The sequence below is a fragment of the Lissotriton helveticus genome, chromosome 4_1 (genome assembly GCF_964261635.1).
Source record: "Lissotriton helveticus chromosome 4_1, aLisHel1.1, whole genome shotgun sequence".
Lineage (NCBI taxonomy): Eukaryota > Metazoa > Chordata > Amphibia > Caudata > Salamandridae > Lissotriton > Lissotriton helveticus.
Window position 1 is genome coordinate 799,999,554 of NC_136063.1, and position 23,123 is coordinate 800,022,676.

The following is a 23,123-nucleotide window of genomic DNA, read 5'->3' on the forward strand; positions in this document are numbered from 1 at the left end:
CGCTTGGAGAAAGGATGATGTTGGACGTTAGACTTTGACAGGCAGTCAAACCTCTATGTGCCCTATGAATAGAGTGACCAACGTCCTGCTTTGACTTTTTAAATAAATGTCCAGATTTTTGGGAAGCAAAATCAGCATTCAAATGTTAAGTAATTAATCTCTAGTCCCTCTGTACGAGGCTATTTTTAGGTCTCGAGCTCTGCCAATGCGCTTGCGCATTGCAGATGCCGAGATCTATAGTACTTGAAACAAACTCTTTGAACACGCGGATTACATGCAGTTCATGTGATCTACTGAAGCGTGACGCTTCGCAAGCGTGCGCTTGGCCCCGCCCCCCCTCCCCCACAGACCCATAGCCTCGCACACCACCAGGCTCTTGAAGCGCGACGCTTCGCCAGCACCTCATATGCTCACTCCCCTGCTCCCCCACCCCATCCAACTTGTTTTACTTACCACGCGCACCACTCGCAGGCTCACCTCCTGTTCCCCCTCTCAGTTAACAGCCCCTCCCCCTCCACAGAGCACGTCATGCGGCCTTGCGTCTTGTTTTATTGTACGTTCGCGCGGCCAATGCTTGTTTCCACATGCTTGTTTTGAACTCGCTTTCCTTTCTGAATGTCTTTGATTTAAACAATTCACGTGCTGTTTGAATTTGTGTGCGCTTTTTTTTTCACTTCGCTTGTTTGTTTTTTTCCGAAGGTCAGAGGTTTTTGACCTGAATCAAGGGGTCCCACAGGGCTCAAGCCTCAGCCCCACCCTTTTTAACCTGTACGTGGCCCCGGTAGCATCTATCACGGAACAGTATGGGGTGGAGGTTGTAACCTACGCCGACGATACTCAGCAGGTTGTGGCTTTGACGCAGCCGGCTGAGCATGCAGCAGGGAGGTTTGCGGCTTGCCTGCAGGATTTGGCTAGCCTGATGGCCAAGAATTGCCTCAGACTTAATGGGGATAAAACGGAGGTGCTCATAGTGGGCTAATCCCCATCAGTCTGGACCTCTGCGTGGTGGCCGCAGGACCTAGGGCCCCTGCCGGCTCCTAGGGATCAAGTTAAAAACCTTGGCATGTGGATCGACTCTAAAATCTCGTTCGACTACCATGCTAGGCGTGTGGCAGGCACCTGCTTTGGCATTCTTCGCAGTCTGAGGAAAACACTCGACATGCTCCCTGTGCCAGCAAGGAGGGCCCTGGTCCATGCCTTGGTTACCTCCAGGCTGGACTATGAGAATGCCCTCTATCTGGGAGCAAGTGCGAGGTGTCTCCAGAGACTGCAGTATACACAGAATGCTGCCGCACGCCTGATATTGATGATCCCTAGGAGAAGCTCTGCCAAACAGGCGCTGGGGGCACTGCACTGGCTGCCTATTAAAGAGCGGATCCAGTTTAAGGTCCTGTGTATCAGTCACAAAATTGTTCAGGGGAACGGACCCAGCTTCTTGCACAGCTTGCTAACACCGTATGAGCCTACTAGGCTACTGAGGTCGCAGGGTGCTGCTCTGCTACAGGTCCCCAAGATCAGAAGGGCGAGAATGGGAGGCAGATCATTCCGCTACCTGGCGGCGTGTAGATGGAATACTCTTCCCCTCAGGCTCCGTATGGAGCCTGTGGAGTCAGCCTTACGGAGGGAGCTTAAAACCTTGCTGTTTCCTAGAGTTTAGTTTGTACTGGGGTCAGTAGTTTGGTTGGGGAGTACTTGGGCCACTGGAAGCGCGGGGACACACTGGCTAGTGTAACCAGGCGCTATATAAGCTCAGTATTTTTCATACTTGTTAATAATTAGCATTAGCGCATTCCCGTGGAATCACTCTGGACTCCGCCCATGGCTTGCAGTCTCGCGCGCACCACTTGCGGGACTCTGCAGCTGCATTCCTTTTACCGCGTGCGCACCACTTGCAGAACGCCCCCTTGCCCTGTAACCAGACCTGTGTCTGCCTCTTGTCCAGCTGCTCAAACCAGTGCCCCCTTGCCCCCCGCGCACCTCTCTCTGGATACGTCTGCCTTCATGAGCTCCCTTGTGTCATACCCGGAGAAAGCCCCCACCCCCTCCTCCTCAGTCCGTGCTATTCCGAGGAATCCAAACACGTTGCCCAAGATCACCGAGCATCGCTCCACACTGCATCCGAACGCCACTCCCACTGCCCCAAATCGACCACTCCACCTCATAGGCCTGTCGCCGCCTCCTGGATCAATACATCTAAGACGTAAATACAACACATATTGCATTACAAATGCTATAGGTGTCACATTTGCCAAAGTCAAAACTATTGGCATTGTAAATGACAAAGCTATTAATTTCGCTATTTTCAAAACCAACACATAAATAAAAAAATTGTCATTTACAATACCAATAGCTCAAACTTTCCTAATGCGAAACCTATTGCATTGTAAATGCTTGTTTGCTTTTCTTAACGGACGTTTGCAGCGGATTCCAATACACTTAGAAACATAACCTTAACTCAATACTTCGCTTCGGAGGCTATGGTGCTGGGAGGGATCTTTCTCTGTCATAGTGAAAGGGTGAGAAATCAGGATGCCCAACTGTCAGCTACCCAATGAGGACTATTAATTGGTAGCCAGTTAAGAAACAAGGATGGTTCGACACTGAGTGCACAAAGGCGTATAATAAGCTAAAACATACCCTTCACACGACTGTGAAAAATAGGGAAGATTTAAGAGAAGCAAGAAGAAACTATAGATCAGCTTTAAATGCAAGAAAGATCGCATTAAAGGAGGAGGCTTGGCGCGCTTTGCGCGATGCCTCTGAGTTACGGGATTCTTCTGCCTTTTGGAAGGCGGTGAACGCGCCCTTTTTAGCTGAGAAGGATAAGGCCTCCATAAAGATTTCCATTACTGAGCCTGAGTGGATACAGCATTATTCAACGCTGTACAGTAATTTCGCAATAGACCAACACGAGGCACTATTGATTATGGAGACCCTTGAATGAGAGCAACCAATAAAGTTTACACTTAGCGAAGTTATTGCAGCAATTAACTCAAGCCTGGGTGGTAAGGCTACATGGCCTGATGGTATACCTGTAGATCTTTTTAAATCAAATGTAGTTTTATGAGGACCACTTTTAGCACAGGGTTTAAACACATGTAGTGCACGTGGTTTTCTATCTACATGGTACGAATGCATTATCGTGCCAATTTTTGAAAAGGGAGACAGGGCGAACCGAGACTGCTATTGCCCAATTTCACTGCTGGACCCAACAGTCAAGATTATTGGGCGGATTTTATTAGATAGACTGCAGACATGGGCGGAGGAAAAGAATGTGATAAGCGATCTCCAAGACTGGTTCCGTAAGGGCCTGAGTACCGTAGAACAGGGTCTTAACTTACATATTATACTGGATAAATATACCAGGACCAAAAAGGAAAGATTATTTATGATTTTTGTTGACATGACGGCAGCTTTTGACTGTGTCATACATGATTAATTGTGGTTAATTTTAGCAAGTCTGGGGGTTGATGTTTTAAAAATTACTTTTTTTAAGCAGCTTTATTCAGGGGCAAAGCCTAAAATTCGCTATGGGCTGGGTGGAGAATGCACTAGTCACTTTAATGTAAGGAAAGGTGTGAGGCAAGGCTGTGTTCTTGCCCCATTTCTCTTCACTCTGTATATAAATAACCTGGAAACTATTTCAGTTAAGGAGTGCAGGGATCTACCGATGGTAGCGAAGCGTCCAATCCCTGCACTCTTATATGCAGATGATGCAGTTTTAATGGCCCTACACCTCTGGCACTCCAAAGGGTTGTGAATTTGTTCTCTAATTTTATGACACAGCTTGGGCTTTCGATTAACTGCTCTAAAACTTTCGCAATGAATTGTGGGGCAGGGACAAATAAGAGGATTAAACCCATCACTATTGATTCTAGGCCTATAGAGTGTACAAAAATATTTTCTTACTTAGGAATTGTATTTGACGGGTCTGGTTCTTGGTCAGAAGCAGTGAAGATTAAGTCATTAATGGCATTATCAAACTTTAGCCGTAAACTAGGCAGATGCCCTACGGGGGAACTATTACACATCTATAGGGCCAAATGTGTGGCAGTAGCCACCTATGGAGCGGCAATATGGGGCTATGCAGAGGTACATTCACTGCAAATAGATTTTAGATTTCTTCTTTCCCTCCCCGATAGTACTTCAAATTACATCTGCCACCAGGAATTGGGTATGCCATATTTGGAGGACACGATTAAGATCCAACCGGTCCTCCTTTGGCATAAAATCTGGACATCAGATGATCGGATATTTTAAACAAATGTACTGTGGTTGGATGGTGCCAAACAAGTGAGATGGCTAGAATATGTGAAAACATTTCTTTTAAAGTTAGGACATCTGGAATATTTCACTGAGCCATATTTAATGTGCAGTGTCTCAAGAAAATCCTTGAAAGACAGCTGTATGAGTCTTTTGGGTGAAGGTAGAGCGATCATTGAATTGAGGAAATAAACGGTACAAGCCCACCAGTTAACTCTGTTGTCACCAACGATACAGCCATACCTATTATTAATAGTTGGTTATTTGGATCATTTTTTGTTGATACGTTTTAGGGTAAATATTTTGCATAGACATTTAGGTTTCCCCGATGTAAACGATTGGGCAAGAGTTTTGTGTAAGTGCCCATGTGATGACATCTCTGTGCAATCTACTATTAACATTTTGCTATTCTGTAGGTACTATGATACACCAAGAAGGAGATGAATCATCCCCCGTTTTAAAGAAACTGGGGCTAAAACAGTGTTATCTCGCATTTCTTGCAATACAATACCTAGAGAATGAATATGTTATTGCATCAGTTACTGCGTTTTTAAAAAACGCTTTTAATTTAGGGAAAACATTACTATTGTAAACTGTGAATATGAATTCAAATGTCACTGAGACCTTATTATTTTAAGTACTATCGCGTTTTTATTAATATTTTTAAATGTACCATTATGTTTCTTAGTAGCAATTAATTGAATGAATTGGCTTTTATGGTTATTTCTTCATAACCGAATAAAGACATTTGAATTGAATTGAATTGGTAGCCAACTCACAAATTGGTGGCCAGGTTCAAGAAAATTATTCTAAAAACCATACTTTAAAGATAAAGTATTCCCATTGGTAGACCGAACCTCCTAAAGAAGTTTAGGATAACAAGAATCATGCAAACCAAGAGCTCTGACATTTCTACACAGAAAAATAGCAAAAATAATCTGATGTTCTGATAATAAGCTGTGAATACCTCTTTAATGCATTTAAAATCTGCGCAGTTTTGGCAAAAAGATCATTAGAAGCAATAAGACACAGAAAACTTTAGATAATTTGGTTATTGTATTTGTCAGGGTCTGACTACGGTGCCTGCCTAGAAGATAGACTACATCGCCCAGAATGCCTAGCGTGGTGTGGGACGGATTTCGGAAGGCATAAAGACCTATGGGTGCCTGCAATCAGCGCTCGTGATTTTGTCCTTGTGACTCTGAAGTTTGCGGACGCCTTGTCCCCGCGGAGCTGCTGGGGAAGTGTGGTTCGTTTTCTCTGTGGCTGCGGAGCAAGTTGTGTCGAGTATTAGGATTCGACGCCTGTTGACAGTTACCGGCTGGTGCTGTCTTGTGTGTTACCCGCGAGGCGCGTGAGACGCTTGGATTGCCCCCTCCGCGTTCTTGCGGTAAAACAGTATCTTGGACGGTGAGACGCCGGAGACGCCTGGATTGCCCCCTCCGTGTCTCTCACAGAACGCGGTTCAGAAACCGTGTTACAGTCACCGGCTGGTGCTGTGTTCAAGGGGAGACGCGTGAGACGCTGCTTTGCACCCTCCGCGCTCTTCTACTTTTCAGTTCTTCATTTGGGTGTTTTCGTGGAGACGCTTGGATTGCACCCTCCTCATTACACTAAGACTAGTTGAAGTACTCTCGGCTGAGAGTATCGAACAGGAGACGCTTGGATTGCACCCTCCTGATTCTTGCATTTGTTATTGCACTGCTTTCCCTTTCATGCAGGAAGAGCCGGTTGGCTACATTTGTTTTTGATTATTCTATCGTTTATTTGGAACAGTGATTCACTGCCTTATTATCTGATTGGGGACAAGGAGAGACATCGATCCACCAAGACTGTGATCAAGTATTCCTTTCGGTATCCTTCTCTTGGCACCTGGTGAGTGACTGTGGGTTATGAGACATGATGAATGGCGCACCTAATGTACAGATTATGTAGGAGGGCTCTAATTGTTATTTCGTTTCCTCAGCAAGAGAAGGAGTTCAACAGAGAGAAGGGGTCGCCTCCTGAGCATTATCAGGTGAAGGTTAAAAAAGCATTTTAGAGATAGAACAAGGGAGGTAGTGAGTTTGTGGACTAACGTGTGCCCTCTTTTGTTACAGGTCCCTATCCCTGCTGTTCCTATCCCTACCTTTTCCCTCGCCTGACTGCCTTTGTGCTCTGGATGTATTTGATAGTCAGAGTGCAGGGACGTCTGGAGGTGGACCCCATTTGAGCATCGTTCCGACCCTGAGGAGCAGCAGCCGTGACAGAATCACGAGCCCACGTTTAATACTCCTCCTGGTCGGAAGGAAGTTCAAATATGGCTTCTATGGATGACGTGCTTCAGGCCTTACTGTTGGTACAGCAAGAACTAGCATCGCCTAAGGCAGAGACCACCGCCTTGAGGGAAAGACTAGATCGTCAACAGGCTAATCCTTTTGATGCTGCGCCAGGAGGTCGGTCGATTCATGTAACCGTTCCTCCACCGATACCCCTAGCTAGTCCCGAAAGATACTCGGGTGACCCACAGAAGATTCAGGCCTTTTTGACCCAAATTACCCTCCATTTTTCGTGCAGGCCAGCATCATTTCCCAACAACATGTCCCGAGTGGCATTCGCCATCTCCTATTTATCGGGGGATGCAGCGAACTGGTCTGTTCCTTTCGTCAGAAATGACAAACCTATATTGAACGACTGGACTGCCTTTCGCAGAGAGTTCGAACGGGTATTCGATCGGAGAGCAACTACACTAAGCGCAGACAGGGAGTTATTGGAGCTCCGACAAGGGAGGAAAGATCTTGTGTCTTATATGACCACTTTTAATCGACTTGTGGCCGAAACTGTATGGCCCGAAGAAAAAAGGATGGCGTTGTATTACCAGGGACTGTCGGATGAGCTAAAAGATGTGATAGCTCAGATTGACCCACAACATGTACTGATCTGATTAACCTCCCGTTACGTTTAGACCATCGTTTGGGAGAGTGGGGAGGTGATCGCAGAAAACATGATAGGCCTTCCGGAACCGTGGGGCAAGTAACGCCACCTGGCACACGGACCGGTGACAGTAACCCATAGCCGATGGATGTCGGCGCCATCCGTTCACCTTTGACCAGGGCAGAAAGAGAGAGTCGCCGCACACAGGGGCTTTGTATGTATTGTGGGAAGAAGGGACATTATGTCAAGGAATGTCCCTTCAAACCAAAAAGACCTAAGTCCTTTTTCTCTGGAAAGAAAGTGGCTCTCACCGCTGTCGATCCTGAGAGAAACGCCGAAAGTGGTTCATCAAACAAAGGGTCGGAAACAAAGGAATGGAGGCTGACCTCATTGGCTTCTACTGAAAACAAAACCCCGGTTATGCACATCGCCTTGTCCATGTTGTTACAAACCCAGGGTAAAGAGTACGCAGTGTGGAGTATGGTAGATTCGGGGGCGACTGGGAATTTCGTGGACGAGGGATTGGTGCGTCGTTTGGGTTTGGGAAGAGTATCTACCGCCAACCCAGAAACCGTGCTGGCCGTGGATGGTACTCCCTTAAAATCCGGCCCTATAATTGAGCGTAAAGAAGAAATGATGCTGATATTGGAGAATAGTACCATTAAACATGTTGAGAGCATAGTGTTAAACATTATTGAGGCTCTGCAATATGAGTTAATATTAGGAATCCCATGGCTGGAAAAGCATAATCCTTCTATCGATTGGAGGGAGAAAACCGTAGGTTTTCATTCAGAGGAGTGTCAGAGCATTTGTATGAATACGTCTACGTCACACACTTTAGCGTTGACACAGATTATGCACATAGCCACTGCAGCGGAAAAAGCAACTATCTTGCCTACTGCTTACCTCAAGTACAGTGAGGTTTTCAGCGAAACCCAGGCCGAAGTGCTCCCTCCACATCGGGAGTACGACTGCCGAATAGACTTAGTTGAAGGTGCCGTTGTTCCGTCTTGCAGGGTGTACGCCTTGTCCGAACCCGAATCCAAACACCTGCAAGAATATTTTCCACACTTTAGTGCTATAGGTTTCATCAGACCCTCCAGATCTCCAGCGGCTTCGCCTTTATTTTTTACATCGAAGGCCAACGGGGAGCTGTGCACCCTTATTGACTATCGCCAGCTAAACAAACAGACTATTCGGAACCGGTACCCTCTTCCACTCATCCCTGTTCTTCTGGATCAGGTGAGGGAGGCAGTGATCTATACGCGGTTGGATCTCCGTGGTGCCTACCACCTGGTCAGAATCCGCAGTGGTGATGAGTGGAAGACGGCTTTTAAGACCCGATATGGCCTTTTTGAGTATCTGGTAATGCCGTTCGGGCTTTGTAATGCCCCGGCGGCATTCCAGTACTTTCTTAACGACGTGTTGAAAGAATATCTGGATCAGTTTGTCATCGTATACATCAATGACATTCTGGTCTATTCAGGTTCACAAAAACAACACGTCAGCCATGTCCTCCTGGTTTTACAGAAGTTGCTGGAACACCGTCTCTACTGTAAACTCAGTAAATGTGAGTTCAGTGTGGATGAGGTGGAATTTCTGGGGGTTATACTGACACCAAGAGGTTTCCACATGGCAGAGAGGAAGATTGATGCGGTGCATGCGTGGCCAGTGCCAACCAGTGTGAAAGAGGTGCAGTGTTTCCTTGGCTTCGCCAATTATTATAGGCGATTCATCTCACAGTTCTCCTTGTTGGCCTCTCCCATCACTAAACTACTGAGAAAAGGGGTTCCTTTCCAATGGACTACCGAAGCCATGGAGGCCTTTGTGTTACTGAAGAAGGCATTTGTTACTGCCCCAATTTTGAAACATCCTCAATTAGACCTGCCCTTTATAGTAGAGGCGGATACCTCTGATTCAGCGGTGGGGGCAGTTTTATCACAAAGAGACAGGGAGACAGGTCAGTTGCACCCGGTTGCCTTTCTGTCCAGAAAACTTAATGCTGCTGAGGCCAATTATACAATATCCGAGAAGGAACTGCTGGCCATAAAAAGAGCATTCCAGGAATGGAGACAGAACCTGTGGGGATCACAACATCCTATAACAGTGTATTCCGACCATAGAAACCTGCAGTTTATGAAGACTGCTCGCCACCTATCCCAACGGCAAATGAGGTGGATGCTGTTTTTTGCGGAGTACAATTTCATCGTCATTTTCCGTCCTGGATCAGAAAACAAGAAAGCAGATTCTCTCTCCAGACAAGGGGGAGACCTGGTGCCAGCAAAGGAACAGACAAGAGCGATTATCGCACCTGAAAAGGTGGTGTGCATGATAACAGCTGATCGTTTTATCGAACAAGTCCAGAAAGACAGAAACCAGGTCCAGTGGCAGAAATGGGCAAGCCAGAATAGTCTCCGAACCATCCACCATGGAGTACCCTTGCACGGTGGAAAGCTGTTTCTACCCTCCCATGATCTGCGGCTTAAGGCATTCAATTGGTGCCATGGGAACGTGTTGGCGGGACATCCTGGAATCAAGAAAACCGTCCATCTCGTAAAGCGCCAGTTTTGGTGGGAAACCATGACAAAAGACGTAGAAGAGTGGATAGGACATTGTGACACCTGTGCGAGGGCAAAAGGGGACCATTCCATGAGTCGTGGGAAGCTCAGGCCGTTGCCCACACCATCCCGTCCTTGGCATACCGTTAGTCTGGATTTCATCGTGGGTTTACCCATGGACCAAGGGTACAATGCAATCATGGTAGTGGTGGACAGCCTGACAAAAATGGGGCACTTCATACCATGCAAAAACCTTCCTACTGCCAGTCAGACTGCTCATTGCTATTAACACAAGTGGTACGGATTCATGGCATCCCACGGGTGATTGTCTCGGACAGGGGACCGCAGTTTGTGGCCAGGTTTTGGCACATGTGGTGCAAGGCATTGGGGGTGGAAGAAGCTCTTTCCACCAGTTTTCATCCTCAGACGGACGGACAGACAGAGCGACTTAATCAAACACTCAAACAATATCTGAGGTGTTATTCGGAAGAAGCAAGTCGCTCGTGGGTCTCTCTTCTCTGGTTGGCAGAGCTTTCATACAATAACGCATGGCATAGTTCGATAGGAGAAACTCCTTTTAAGGCTAATACAGGCTTTCATGCTAGCACTCTGCCATTGACCATCCCGGGAGAAGTCCAGAATCATCCCACTGTGGCATCGCATGTGAAACGATTCGTGGGAGCCTAGGCTGGATGTTCACGCCCCGCGTTTGATCCGCTCGTTCTACATCCGCAACCCGCGGAAGCCAGGCGCTAGGAGGCACAGGGAAGGGGGGCGTTCTGTCAGGGTCTGACTACGGTGCTTGCCTAGAAGATAGACTACATCGCCCAGAATGAATGCCTAGCGTGGTGTGGGACGGATTTCGGAAGGCATAAAGACCTATGGGTGCCTGCAATCAGCGCTCGTGATTTTGTCCTTGTGACTCTGAAATTTGCGGACGCCTTGTCCCCGCGGAGCTGCTGGGGAAGTGTGGTTCGTTTGCTTTGTGGCTGCGGAGCAAGTTGTGTCGAGTATTAGGATTCGACATCTGTTGACAGTTACCGGCTGGTGCTGTCTTGTGTGTTACCCGCGAGGCGCGTGATACGCTTGGATTGCCCCCTCCGTCTTCTTGCGGTAAAACAGTATCTTGGACGGTGAGACGCCGAAGACGCCTGGATTGCCCCCTCCGTGTCTCTCACAGAACGCGGTTCAGAAACCGTGTTACAGTCACCGGCTGGTGCTGTGTTCAAGGGGAGACGCGTGAGACGCTGGTTTGCACCCTCTGCGCTCTTCTACTTTTCAGTTCTTCATTTGGGTGTTTTCGTGGAGACGCTTGGATTGCACCCTCCTCATTACACTAAGACTAGTTGAAGTACTCTCGGCTGAGAGTATCGAACAGGAGACGCTTGGATTGCACCCTCCTGATTCTTGCATTTGTTATTGCACTGCTGTCCCTTTCATGCAGGAAGAGCCGGTTGGCTACATTTGTTTTTGATTATTCTATTGTTTATTTGGAACAGTGATTCACTGCCTTATTATCTGATTGGGGACAAGGAGAGACATCGATCCACCAAGACTGTGATCAAGTATTCCTTTCGGTATCCTTCTCTTGGCACCTGGTGAGTGACTGTGGGTTATGAGACATGATGAATGGCGCACATAACGTACAGATTATATAGGAGGGCTCTAATTGTTATTTCGTTTCCTCAGCAAGAGAAGGAGTTCAACAGAGGGAAGGGGTCGCCTCCTGAGCATTATCAGGTGAGGGTTAAAAAAGCATTATAGAGATAGAACAAGGGAGGTAGTGAGTTTGTGGACTAACGTGTGCCCTCTTTTGTTACAGGTCCCTATCCCTGCTGTTCCTATCCCTACCTTTTCCCTCGCCTGACTGCCTTTGTGCTCTGGATGTATTTGATAGTCAGAGTGCAGGGACGTCTGGAGGTGGACCCCATTTGAGCATCGTTCCGACCCTGAGGAGCAGCAGCCGTGACAGTATTAACGATCCAAAATTAATGCATATAAGTAACCTTTTAATAAGCTCAGTCATAAATCTATAATTTTAAAATATAAAACCACACATCTAGTTATAATAATCTATCCCTAAATAAAGGATTTCATAAAGAGGATGGGTTTTGAAAACAAAACAATGTCTGCCACCAACAAAGCAAGAGGTTGATTCTCAAAGGGTAAGGGTATCAAATTAAAGCCCCCTAGCGGAAACGTCCATGGGAAAGGGCAAGGGGAATGGAGCATAAATCAGGAAAGTCCAAATTTGGTTTCTCACCAAACTGCTCCAAATCATCCAACAAGGCTAGTTCATCTGCAAGGGTAAAAGGCACAGGGCATAAAACAAGTCCAGCAGGCAAGGAAAGTGAAATGGGGGTCGCCTGAGCATAGGCATAAGCTCACCTCCTGATCCTCCTGAATAATGTAGTTTTATAGTTGATATTTGTCATTATACCATCAATGGTCAGTCTGCAATGGTCAGATCGTCATGTGATCATCCTTACGTCTTTCAGGTACATATTGATACTTCAGCCTAGTTTTCCATGCACATCATGAAAAAAAGACTGTAAATTCCATCCTCACAGGTTAGTCAACAATGAGCTTATTTACTTTGTTGCTCTCCATGAATATAGTTGAAAGTTTAATTTATCACCATTCATACACAAAGTAGTATAAGAAAGAGCTTTGTTATCCAAAGGAATGTCGAATGTATAAGAACAAATAAAGCAACATTTATGAAGTGTATCACAGTCCATTGTACAAAGCTACGAAATAATGCAGCCTAAGGGGAAAATGCATCTCAATTATGTTTAAATCCAACATTTCATATCTATTAAAATAAACTCCTAATTAAGTTTAAGCATAACAAATAAATCACACATAAAAAATATATATATATATATATACATTGTATTGTATTGTATTGTATTGTAATTGCATTTATATAGCGCTTACTACGCCTGACGAGGCGTCAAAGCGCTTTTTCGGCGGGTATCACGCTACTCCGGGACCCATAGAGGATTAGTGTTGAATTAGTATCTTGAAACATGCAAGTACATTTTAAGTGGTGGATAGGTTAGTCAGGTATGTGGATTTGGAATGATAGCAGAAGGATAGAGGAGGACAAAGGTTTGTATTTATTTATCGCTCGCTTGTTGACGCACGCTATTCAGGAAGCCTATAAAGGATTAGTGGTGAATTAATATGGTGAAATATGAGGTAATTTCAGTGGTGGATATTAGTCTGTTACTTGGAGTGAGAAGGATAGCGGAGGGATAAAAGGGGAAGAAAGATTTGCGTTCATATAGCACTTGTTACCCCTGATGGGTGTTGAAGCGCTTTTCTGGCGAGTAGCACGCCACTCCGGAACCCATAAAGGATTAGTGTTGAAAATTAGTATAGTATAAATATGAAGTAATTTGAGTAGTAGATATGTTATTCAGTTACTTGGGCAGTATATTAATATAGTTGAATATGGAATTCGAGAAGTGAACATGTTAGTCTGTTAATTTTGATTGAAAAGGATAGAGGAGGGATAAAAGAGTGAAGGATTATTATTTTTTTATTTTTTTAGGTCTTAGCAGTAGGAAGCGGCTTTTGGATGAGTAAAAAGGAGTTTTGGAGGGAAGGAGTCAGAGGGGAGAGTTTAGAAAGGTTTGTTTTAGGGGATCGATGTAGTGAAAAGAGGTGTCAGATGATGCAAGGAGGGGTAGAGCAGGAGAGAGTCTAGAAAGGGTTATTTTGGCGATCATAGTAGTGGTATGGGGTTTGGGATAAATGAGAAAGTGGATGTAGAGGATATATTGATAGATGTATAGGATGAGAGATAGGGTAGTGCATTAGAAGGAGTAGTAGAAAGAAGTTTGAGACAAGTCAGAAGGTTGGGCTAGAAGATATATTAAGCGAAGTATAGGCTGAGAAATAGGCTAGTGCATTGGAAATGCTAAATTAGAAGAAAGTGATAAATATATTGATCCATAAGTACATTGAAAGTATATGATACATAAAGGAAGTAAGTATATTTAGATTAAATATATTGATAGAGGCACAGATGCACTTCCTGGACTCTGCTCACTGCAATCTGGGGCACATGGAGGCTGCAACTCACAAGATGGAGGAGAATGATTTGGGGTGCACCCAGCAAGCATTCATCACAGGAGCCAAAGAGGGACAATTGCGACAAGGATAGGCCGCCCCCCACTCATAACACTATCAACAATAATGGCATTTCCTCTAGTTCTTAGGAATAAATATCCCTAGACGACTATTTTCATTATTTCAACTAGGCAACCCGGGTCACATATTCCCTTGGAGCCTGCTGTGCTACTCATAGTCACAATCAATGTTCTATCATGCGTATATAAAATCAGATTATGTGTGTGTTTGTAGGACAATACCCCAGATGGCTACAACGAACTACTCCACCCTCCAACTGTGAAAAAAGGGGACGGGGGGGTCGACAGGGCCTCACGGGAGAAACACCCGGGGGGGGAATAATACAGACTGGTACTCGCCTGTGTCCCCGCTTCTCATCATCAGCGCCTGTCAACCCAAAACAAAAATGGGAGTACAAACAGTGTGCAACAAAAACAAACCCAAAATGTGTAATAACGTTTTGGTTGACCCTTGAAAATTTAAAAAGAGCTGCGCTGAACTAGCATCTATAACTTTATTCTTTGCTGTTCGCTCACTCTAATAATTTATTCAATTAAATTATTAGAGTGAGCGAACAGCAGTGCAACACACACTGACGAAGGCAGAACGCCGAAACGCGTCTGTGTGCACCCCCCGCTGAATAAAATCTAGCGTGTTGAAATTCTCCACCCTCGAGTGCTGTTTTATTCTTCTGCGAGTTTGGAAGGATTTGGAGCGTTATGTGTGGCGGTGTCCACGAACCGCCGACAGCACCCGCCGACGAGTGAGCAGCCGCTTTCGTGGAATAAGGAGCGTTTTGAAGTGCGTGGCTGCGCACCGCCTTATCAAATATGGGAACTCGAGCCTGAGCACGAAGTACGGAGGAGTGCGCGAAGCAGTTGCCAAGTGTCTCCCGAGGAAGACGTCTCCGGTGAGCATAAACATTGCTTGAAATCGTATACTCCGATTTCTGTATGCCAGAAAGCATTGGAATTGTTTGGCCAGGCGATAGAGGGGCGGAGCATTCAACACGCTGAGAATCGCGGGGGAGGCAGCACCACCTGCATGCACGAGTCCAGGATAGACACAGTAGAAGTTTAACACTGTGCAGGACACGTGCAAAACCTGACATGTTTTCTGATGCAGAACGACAAGCAGCAGCAAAGGGCATGTTTAAAAGGCTAGAAAGAACGCCTGGTACAGCTGACATGCCAACAGTGGAAATGCCTAGTAATCCACTTTTAATGACTATGACAAAACTAGAGCGTCTCCATGAAAGGGAGATCCGTAAGTGGTGGGAGGCGACGAGTCTCACCAACTACATTGAAGAAGAAAGGGTGCCACGAGGATTGAGGGTCCATACAGTACCCTCTTATGAGAACCCAGACCCACAACTGCTCACAGACTGGTTCGAACACACTGCTCAATATTGCGAAGGTACACTGAAAATACTTGTAAAATATACGTGGAGCGATAGAGAACGGGCGTTGGCAGATATCGCATCAATCAATAATGAATTGGATAGCGAAACGGATTCTAGCCTAATAATAACAATCGGACAGATGAAAGAACAGATGAAAGCCAGGCTAGTAAAATATGAAGCCAAAATAAGACTCCGGAAACAGGAGAAATACGAGAGAGACGCAAATGATTACCATACCGGACGCGTACTCACGTATGCAAAAAAGTTCGATGCTCCACGCAAGGCCCTCCAGAAAATTAGAAAAGAAGGTGCTGGGACAACAAATGAAACGGGGGAAGTAACATCTGAATCTGACATAACTGAAAATGAATCAGAAGGAAATCAGTCAGACCTGGAAGAACACAGAGTCAACAGAGGATTCAAGGCAGTAGAAAAAAGTAAGAAGACCCCTTTTCAGGAGGAGTACGAAGTAATAAAAAGCTCCTGGCTCCGGGGCGGGAAAAACAAACCACCGGATGCGAGTACCCAAGAAGCAGAAAAAGAAGGAGAACCAGAAGGGCAGGTGGGGGGAACAAGAGGCAGAGGCAGAGGCGGTGCGCGACCATCCCGCTGGTCGAAGCGGAATCGCACCAACAAGAAATAATGTCATCTGCCATTAACACCATCGGAATTAACAACATCACGAACACCCCCCAAACCCCTAACATCGGAAATGAAGAAATAAACCTAACGGTGGTCAACTTAACCACCAGGGAACTCACGACTGAGGAAGAGCAAGTTCTAAGCCTCGGATTAACTTTCTGCCCCAACAATGAGTTGGAATACACCCAGACCAAAATAGACTTGTTCCGCTTCACACGCAAGTTAAAATTACACAAACATTTTAAACCTCGACCACACCTGCAGAACAAGGAGAACCAAGGATCTAGGATAACAGCAACAGACGCTTTAAGCGTCAGGGATTTACGCTCAGTAGAAATACTGGGTGACCTAGAATTGGAACGAACACAGGACCTTGCGCAATTAGATATAGCCCAAAGAGCTGAAATGCAAGGTATAGAACAAGAAAGAGACACAAGTGGATTCAAACCAGTGTCCATCTTTGTTCCTCAATCCCCTTGGGATGCCATAGATGTGTTTTCTGAAGCCATGAACGATGATCTATTAAAGTATCGTAAAGCCAACCACCAGAACCCAAATCATAACATCACGGAATCACAAAGACAAGCCCTGAAGACTCTAATGACAGACACGAATATAATTGTGAAGCCCTCGGATAAGGGCGGGAATGTGGTTTTAATGACACGAGAATATTATAAACAGGAAGCATTAAGGCAGCTCTCGGACGAGAAATTTTACAACAAATGTACTAACGAGGTCTACCAGCAAAGCATTAAAGACTATGATAAACTCATTGCTAAGTGGTATGACCGCCACATGTTGAATAGAGATGAACACCTGTTCTTACGTACAAACTGCCCTATGACTCCTACATTTTACCACCTCCCAAAATTGCACAAACACCGTGACTGTCCACCTGGCCGCCCAATTATCTCCTCTATTGGGAGCCTCACAGAAAATATGTCTCGCTTTGTGGATCACACTCTGTTTCCTTTGGTATCTACTTTGGATTCTTATGTGCGAGACACAAAAGACTTTCTGATGAAATTACAGAACTTGGTGTGGGAACAAGGATATTTATTGATGGTATTAGACATCACTAGTCTCTATACAAATATTGAACATCATCATGGATTAGAGGCTGTGAAGTTTGCATTAGAACAACGCCAACTACGTTTTTCGAGACACAACATAATGATTCTCGAATTCGTAGAATTCTGCCTGACCCACAACATTTTTCTGTTTGAGGATCATCTATACATTCAAAAGTCTGGGACGGCGATGGGTACCTGCTTTGCTCCCAGCTACGCGAACTTGTTCGTGGGCTGGTGGGAGGAGCAGGTACCCAGGAGCTGCACACTAGGAGGGAAAGAAGGAAAGGTCATCTGTTGGCATCGGTACATCGATGACCTTTTTCTGGTGTGGAAAGGCAATTCTGAAACAGCTTATGAATACATCAATGTCCTGAATAGGAACAAAATCAATCTCCATTTCTCGGGAACAGTAAGTCCGGTGGCAGCGGACTATCTGGATCTCAAGATATATGTAGAAGAAGGACACCTCCACACAAGCCTTTTCAGGAAAGAAACTGCTGGCAACTCAACACTCTTTGCCAGCAGTAGCCACCCTCCCCAACTGATCAACAGTATCCCCTACGGGGAATTGTTGAGGCTTCGTAGGAATTGTTCACAAACATCTGATTTCGAAGCGGCTGCTTCGGAATGCATATCCCGGTTCAGGGTCAGGGGTTATGGTGAGAAATTATTGAACAATACCCTAAATAGAGTCAGAAGAATAGAGAGACAGACCCTCCTGACCAATAATCCTGACCACGGGAATCGCAGAGGAACACCAGGTGACAATAAGGGCAAATTTAGAGTCATAACTCCCTACTCATCAGGAGCTGAAACATTTAGAGCCATGTTAAGGAAGAATTGGCATATTCTCCTAACAGACACTGTGCTTAAAGAAGATCTATCAACCCAGCCACTCCTAACCTTTAGCAAGGCCAGATCAATAGGCGACATGTTGGTGACCAGCCACTTTGAGAAAATGCCCCGAAAAAGTAACACCCTAAGGGAGCAAAGAGGCTTTTACCCCTGCGGCCGCTGCAAAGCGTGCGCAGGAAGTAAACGGGTTCTTTCCTACATCATAACCGATACTGGCAAGAAAATGAATATCAACAAATTTATTACCTGCAGTACGCAATATGCCGTCTACTGTCTACAGTGCCCCTGTGGCTTACGCTATATTGGGAGCACGATTAAGGAGATCAAGCTCAGAATACTCGAGCATATGAGAGCCATTGACAAAGTGGACCAGGCTTACCCAGTGGCTCGCCACTTTGCGGAGGCCCATAACCGAGATCGGAGCAAGCTCCAATATTTTGGCCTAGGTGTTGTACCTCCCAATATACGTGGCGGTGACCGCCTACGTAGATTGAGGAGACTTGAATCTAGATATATTATAGACCTTACAACTAAACACCCTAAAGGTCTGAATAGTGGGGAGGAGATGGCCTTTCATCTGGGGAAATAAGCTCATAAGATCTGAAAACAATATTAGGCGCACAGGGATCCATGATGACAGCTCATTTGAAATAACTGTACTTAGAACTATTTGAGTATCATCCTTTATGGATTAACTATACACCTCTGTATACATAAGCTCTAGAAATTTGTTTGATCTATGTCATATGATGATAATTTTGTGAGAAACCTTTCCATGCCAAACGATCCAAAGTATTTGATATGTTTTAGAATTCCTTACTATGATTTCACAATATAATTTGAGTTTTAGAACTAAAGAATATCTATTTGGATCGATATATGGGTGTATTGAAAGAGACTCTCGCAGTTCATTTTTCCACTGTACCTTTTTGACTTTCATCATACTTTTTTGAGAGATTGATCTTTAAAATGATATGTGATTTTTCAGATTACAATTTATCTAATGTGCTTTCTGCTGCTACACGTGAGGCATCTCACTACAGGAATCCCGCATTCTAGTTATGAGTAACTCCTATTGAAATGTTGTTTAAATAGAAGTCTCATATTTGGATCAAATGCATTTGACTACTTATCTTATAAGGGGACATTAGCCGATCCACGGCTGGATGTTTTTGTCCAATTTAGGATTATTATGTGACATATACCATGCATAGAATATGGCTGTTGCCCATTAGTGGGCTTGAACGTGCATTTCATCTCCTGTTTTATGCTAATCAGCGTTACCTAAAACAAACATTGTTAGATGGCCGCCTCCATTCAATGTATGGTGCGAGTCCCCTTTCTAAGTCTATGCTTTAGTGAATGTGGGAGTGAGCATATGATGTTTAAAATAATGTCGGGAGTAAACACAGTGCAACACACACTGACGAAGGCAGAACGCCGAAACGCGTCTGTGTGCACCCCCCCGCTGAATAAAATCTAGCATGTTGAAATTCTCCACCCTCGAGTGCTGTTTTATTCTTTTGCGAGTTTGGAAGGATTTGGAGCGTTATATATATATATATATATATATATATATATATATATATATATATATATATATATATGCATTTTGAATTGTCAGTGATGGTTTACACAGAAATGTTCAACTTTCATTGTGACCTACTACCGCAATTTCAAAAAGTAGCAACGTGTAAATTCTAGAAAATGATTCAAATAAAATCATTTTTGCACACACATTTTCTTTATTCTGTTAAGCACTTTGAAAGTTTCAGACATGTAACACATTTCGTTTAGGAATTGCACTAATGTTAAGTTTGTTAGGACATTCTGCAAGGAAATCAGTAGTAATGCTAAATTATCATTGTTTTTTCATAACATCTCTGTTTATGATAGAAGATAATTAGTTACTTAAACATCTTAAAGTGCACATTATTTAAAAATAATAATGTGATTGAACTCAGCGCTTAATTTGTAAAAAAAAAATAATGCCAGGGCTCTTGTCACAAGGCCACTGCAGCTTCCACCACATATGCTGCCAATGATAGTAACAACACAACCACTAACCACCACACGTCTACAAGTGTGACAATTCGGACTATTTCAGGTCCCCAAAGCTATAATAGTAGCTTTGGCGGCAGGTCATAGTGATTTTTTATGTATATTGTATTAGAACTTGTGTGCTTTCTTTATCTAAAACGTTATAAAAGACTTACTTTTTGAGGAACATCCAGAATACAAAAAGCATGTATGACACACTAAATAATCCATACAACCCTCATAAGGTCTGCGTGCTAGCTCTAACTGGGGTGGGATCCCCAAGCCACACTGTCACTTTTAGTAGGGGTGGTTATTCCCCATTCACCCCCCAAGTCAATGCTTTGCCTTAAGAGTTCAGCAGCACCTTGGTGCTAGGTTCGTGCAAGTCCTCAGCAGCCCCAATGGCACGGAACAGCCTTACCAGACCTGGTGGTAGCTAGTCATCCTGGGAGGACTAGGGCGCTCCTTTGCTAGCTCCGGTTTCCCCTCTCTGAGGATCTGTGACCTCTTGCTGTCTTTCCTCAATGATATGTCTGGCATGCTCAGTTCCAGGACGGCCCAAATCGGTGTGGGATATCCTATTGAAGCTCCAGCAGCAATTGGCAAGTGTTCTCTACAGCATTCTTGGCACGACAAACCAGGGCAACAACCCTGTCTTCATGGTGGCCCCCCGTAGGCACATGGGTCACCGACTACAGCGCTTCTACAGCAACAGCCCACACTTCACTGTGGCCCCACCCATTGGCACATGGGGTCACAGACTACAGCACTTCCATGGGCGACGGTTCACACTTCACGGTTGCCCCCTTCTGGCACATGGGGTCACCAACTACAGCGTTCCCATGGCTGACAACTTGCACTTCATGGTAGCCTACTCCTGGCACACAGGGTCATCGACTGCAAATGAGTGACGGTCTGAACTTCATGGTGGCCCTCAACTGGCACATGGAATCCATTACTACTGAGCTCACACGCCAGGGCCACACCCCTAGTTTCAGCAGGATCAGGCAGATGGGCCACACGCCTACAATAGTCACAACAGGACTAGGTGTCTCACACTTTACTCACTAGGAGGCACTTAACTGCATCCCCACTGGGTCTTGCTACCTCCATATACTCTTCTCCTTACAGGGCTCTTTGTTCTCGGCAGGAAGACAGACTCCAGGCGCTCTCCTCCTCTCAGGGTTCTGTGGTCTTGGTAGGCAGGCAGAATGTAGGTGTTTACAGGCAGACTCTATGCGTTTCTTCTTCACAGGAGGCCCTGAATGTGGCAGACAGGAAGAACGCTATTGGTCTTGACTACCTGGGTGTTTGCCACTCACCCAGCAGGGAAACTGGCAGTCTTAATTCTTGCAGCAAGAAGTCTTGGCAATCTACCCTCTCTTGATGAGGTGATGGATTTTGGCAAAGGATGGGCTCGTGCTCCCATCTTTACAGCCTAAAACTAGACATGTATGTGATTTAGTGTCTGGCCTTTGAAATTCCTGTTAGTGGTGTCAGCACCTTTGACCTGCTCTCTCCTCTGCATTACCCTCTGCCAAAGGGCAGTCTGCCACAGCAGGAGTGACTCCAATTATGAGTGACCCACAACACAGGCCAAGGGAGTAAACAGGGATCACACCTGGCTGTCAACCTCCATTGAAACATGCCCCATAAAGGTTAAAGGACTAAGCCTTCCTCTTTACCCTCGAGAAAGCCTGGCGCCATGACCAGTCAACAGAAAACATGACAACCCTCAAGAACGCCATCCACAAACACCACCAGCTGATCCGCACCACCAAAAGGACAGCATTCAGAGAACGACTGGACAACAACACCCACAACAGCAAGGAACTCTTCAGCATCGTCAAAGAGCTCTCCAACCCCAGCGCCAGCAACAACGACGTCACGCCCTCGCAAGACCTCTGCGATTCACTCGCCTCGTTCTTCCACCCAGGGCCGGACTGGCATTTCCGGGCACCGGGCAATCCCCCGGTAGGCTGGATGGGGCTGGGGGCCGGTTTTAAGACAGGAGGCCGGTTCTGCTGCTGGGGGCCGATTTGGCTGTGTCGGACCGACCGTGCAATGTAAAGTCAAACATAACATTGCATTAAGCACAACCAGGCCTCGTTGTGCTTAATGCAATGTTATGTTTGACTTTACATTGCACGGTCGGTCCGACACGGCCACATCGGCCCCCAGCAAGGCCGCCTGAGCGCAAGGATTCTCTCCTGATTCTCTCTAGGCTGCATAAAATACTGGTGCTCGGTAAATAGGTCACGTGATGAGAGATGATGTCACCGCCTGCGAGTCTGCGCGCGTGGTTAGGGGGCCGGAGGGTCGCCTGCTGCCTGGTGAAGCTCATGTGCATTTGGCTTGCGCATTAAAAAGTGTGCGTGAAGGATCTCTGAGGCGAGGTCGAGGAGGCGAGGTAGGCATCTCAGACAATTGAAGTACATGAAACTACGGGACACATTTGTTTTTATTTTGTGGTATAATATTGAAATTCTTTAAACTTCCAGCACAGGTGCAATTTCCGGTGTGGCTAGAGGACACCAGAATGATTTATGTCTCGTGCTCTAGAAGCTGCCTTTTGCACACATAGCGTTTTAATACTAGTTCTGTGTGTATGTTTTTCCATTGATGTGAAACAGAATGGTAGTTAGCCCAGTCGATTTACATTAGAAAAAGACTGTCTCTGATTCCGAATGTACATATATTAGTACACATATTGCAAATAATATGTTTTATTGAGCCACGTTTATTTTTAGCTGCATACATTTCTGTAGCTGTTTATTTTAAAATATACTAGTATTAGATCTTGTGCACAGGCTATCTGAGGTAGCAAGAATTACCCACTTGTTTTAGGTCTGATCTGATCCATGAATACAAGCAGTTGTACTTCAGTGGACAAAACTTAGTTCTCACTAGCTATGCATAGGTCACATGGTTGGCTCCAATTTGCTGTTAAATATATTGTATGGTCTGTTAGTTGCAACCAGATGAAGGTTGCAAAACACAGGTATTTGCAACGTTGGGATTTGGACATGATAAAATAAGATGAGGCACGCTTTGAATGCTTCTGGAAGGTAGGTGGACTAAGCCAAAGCATTGGAGCGGTCATACTTTGGACCACAGCAGTAAAGAGACGCTGAGTGATATTCGTGGTAGAAGGTGGCCAAAAGCAGTGTAAAATCAGTAGTGAGTCTGCCATGTAGATATTTTGTGCAAACAGTGAAGAAAGATGACCTTCCAGAA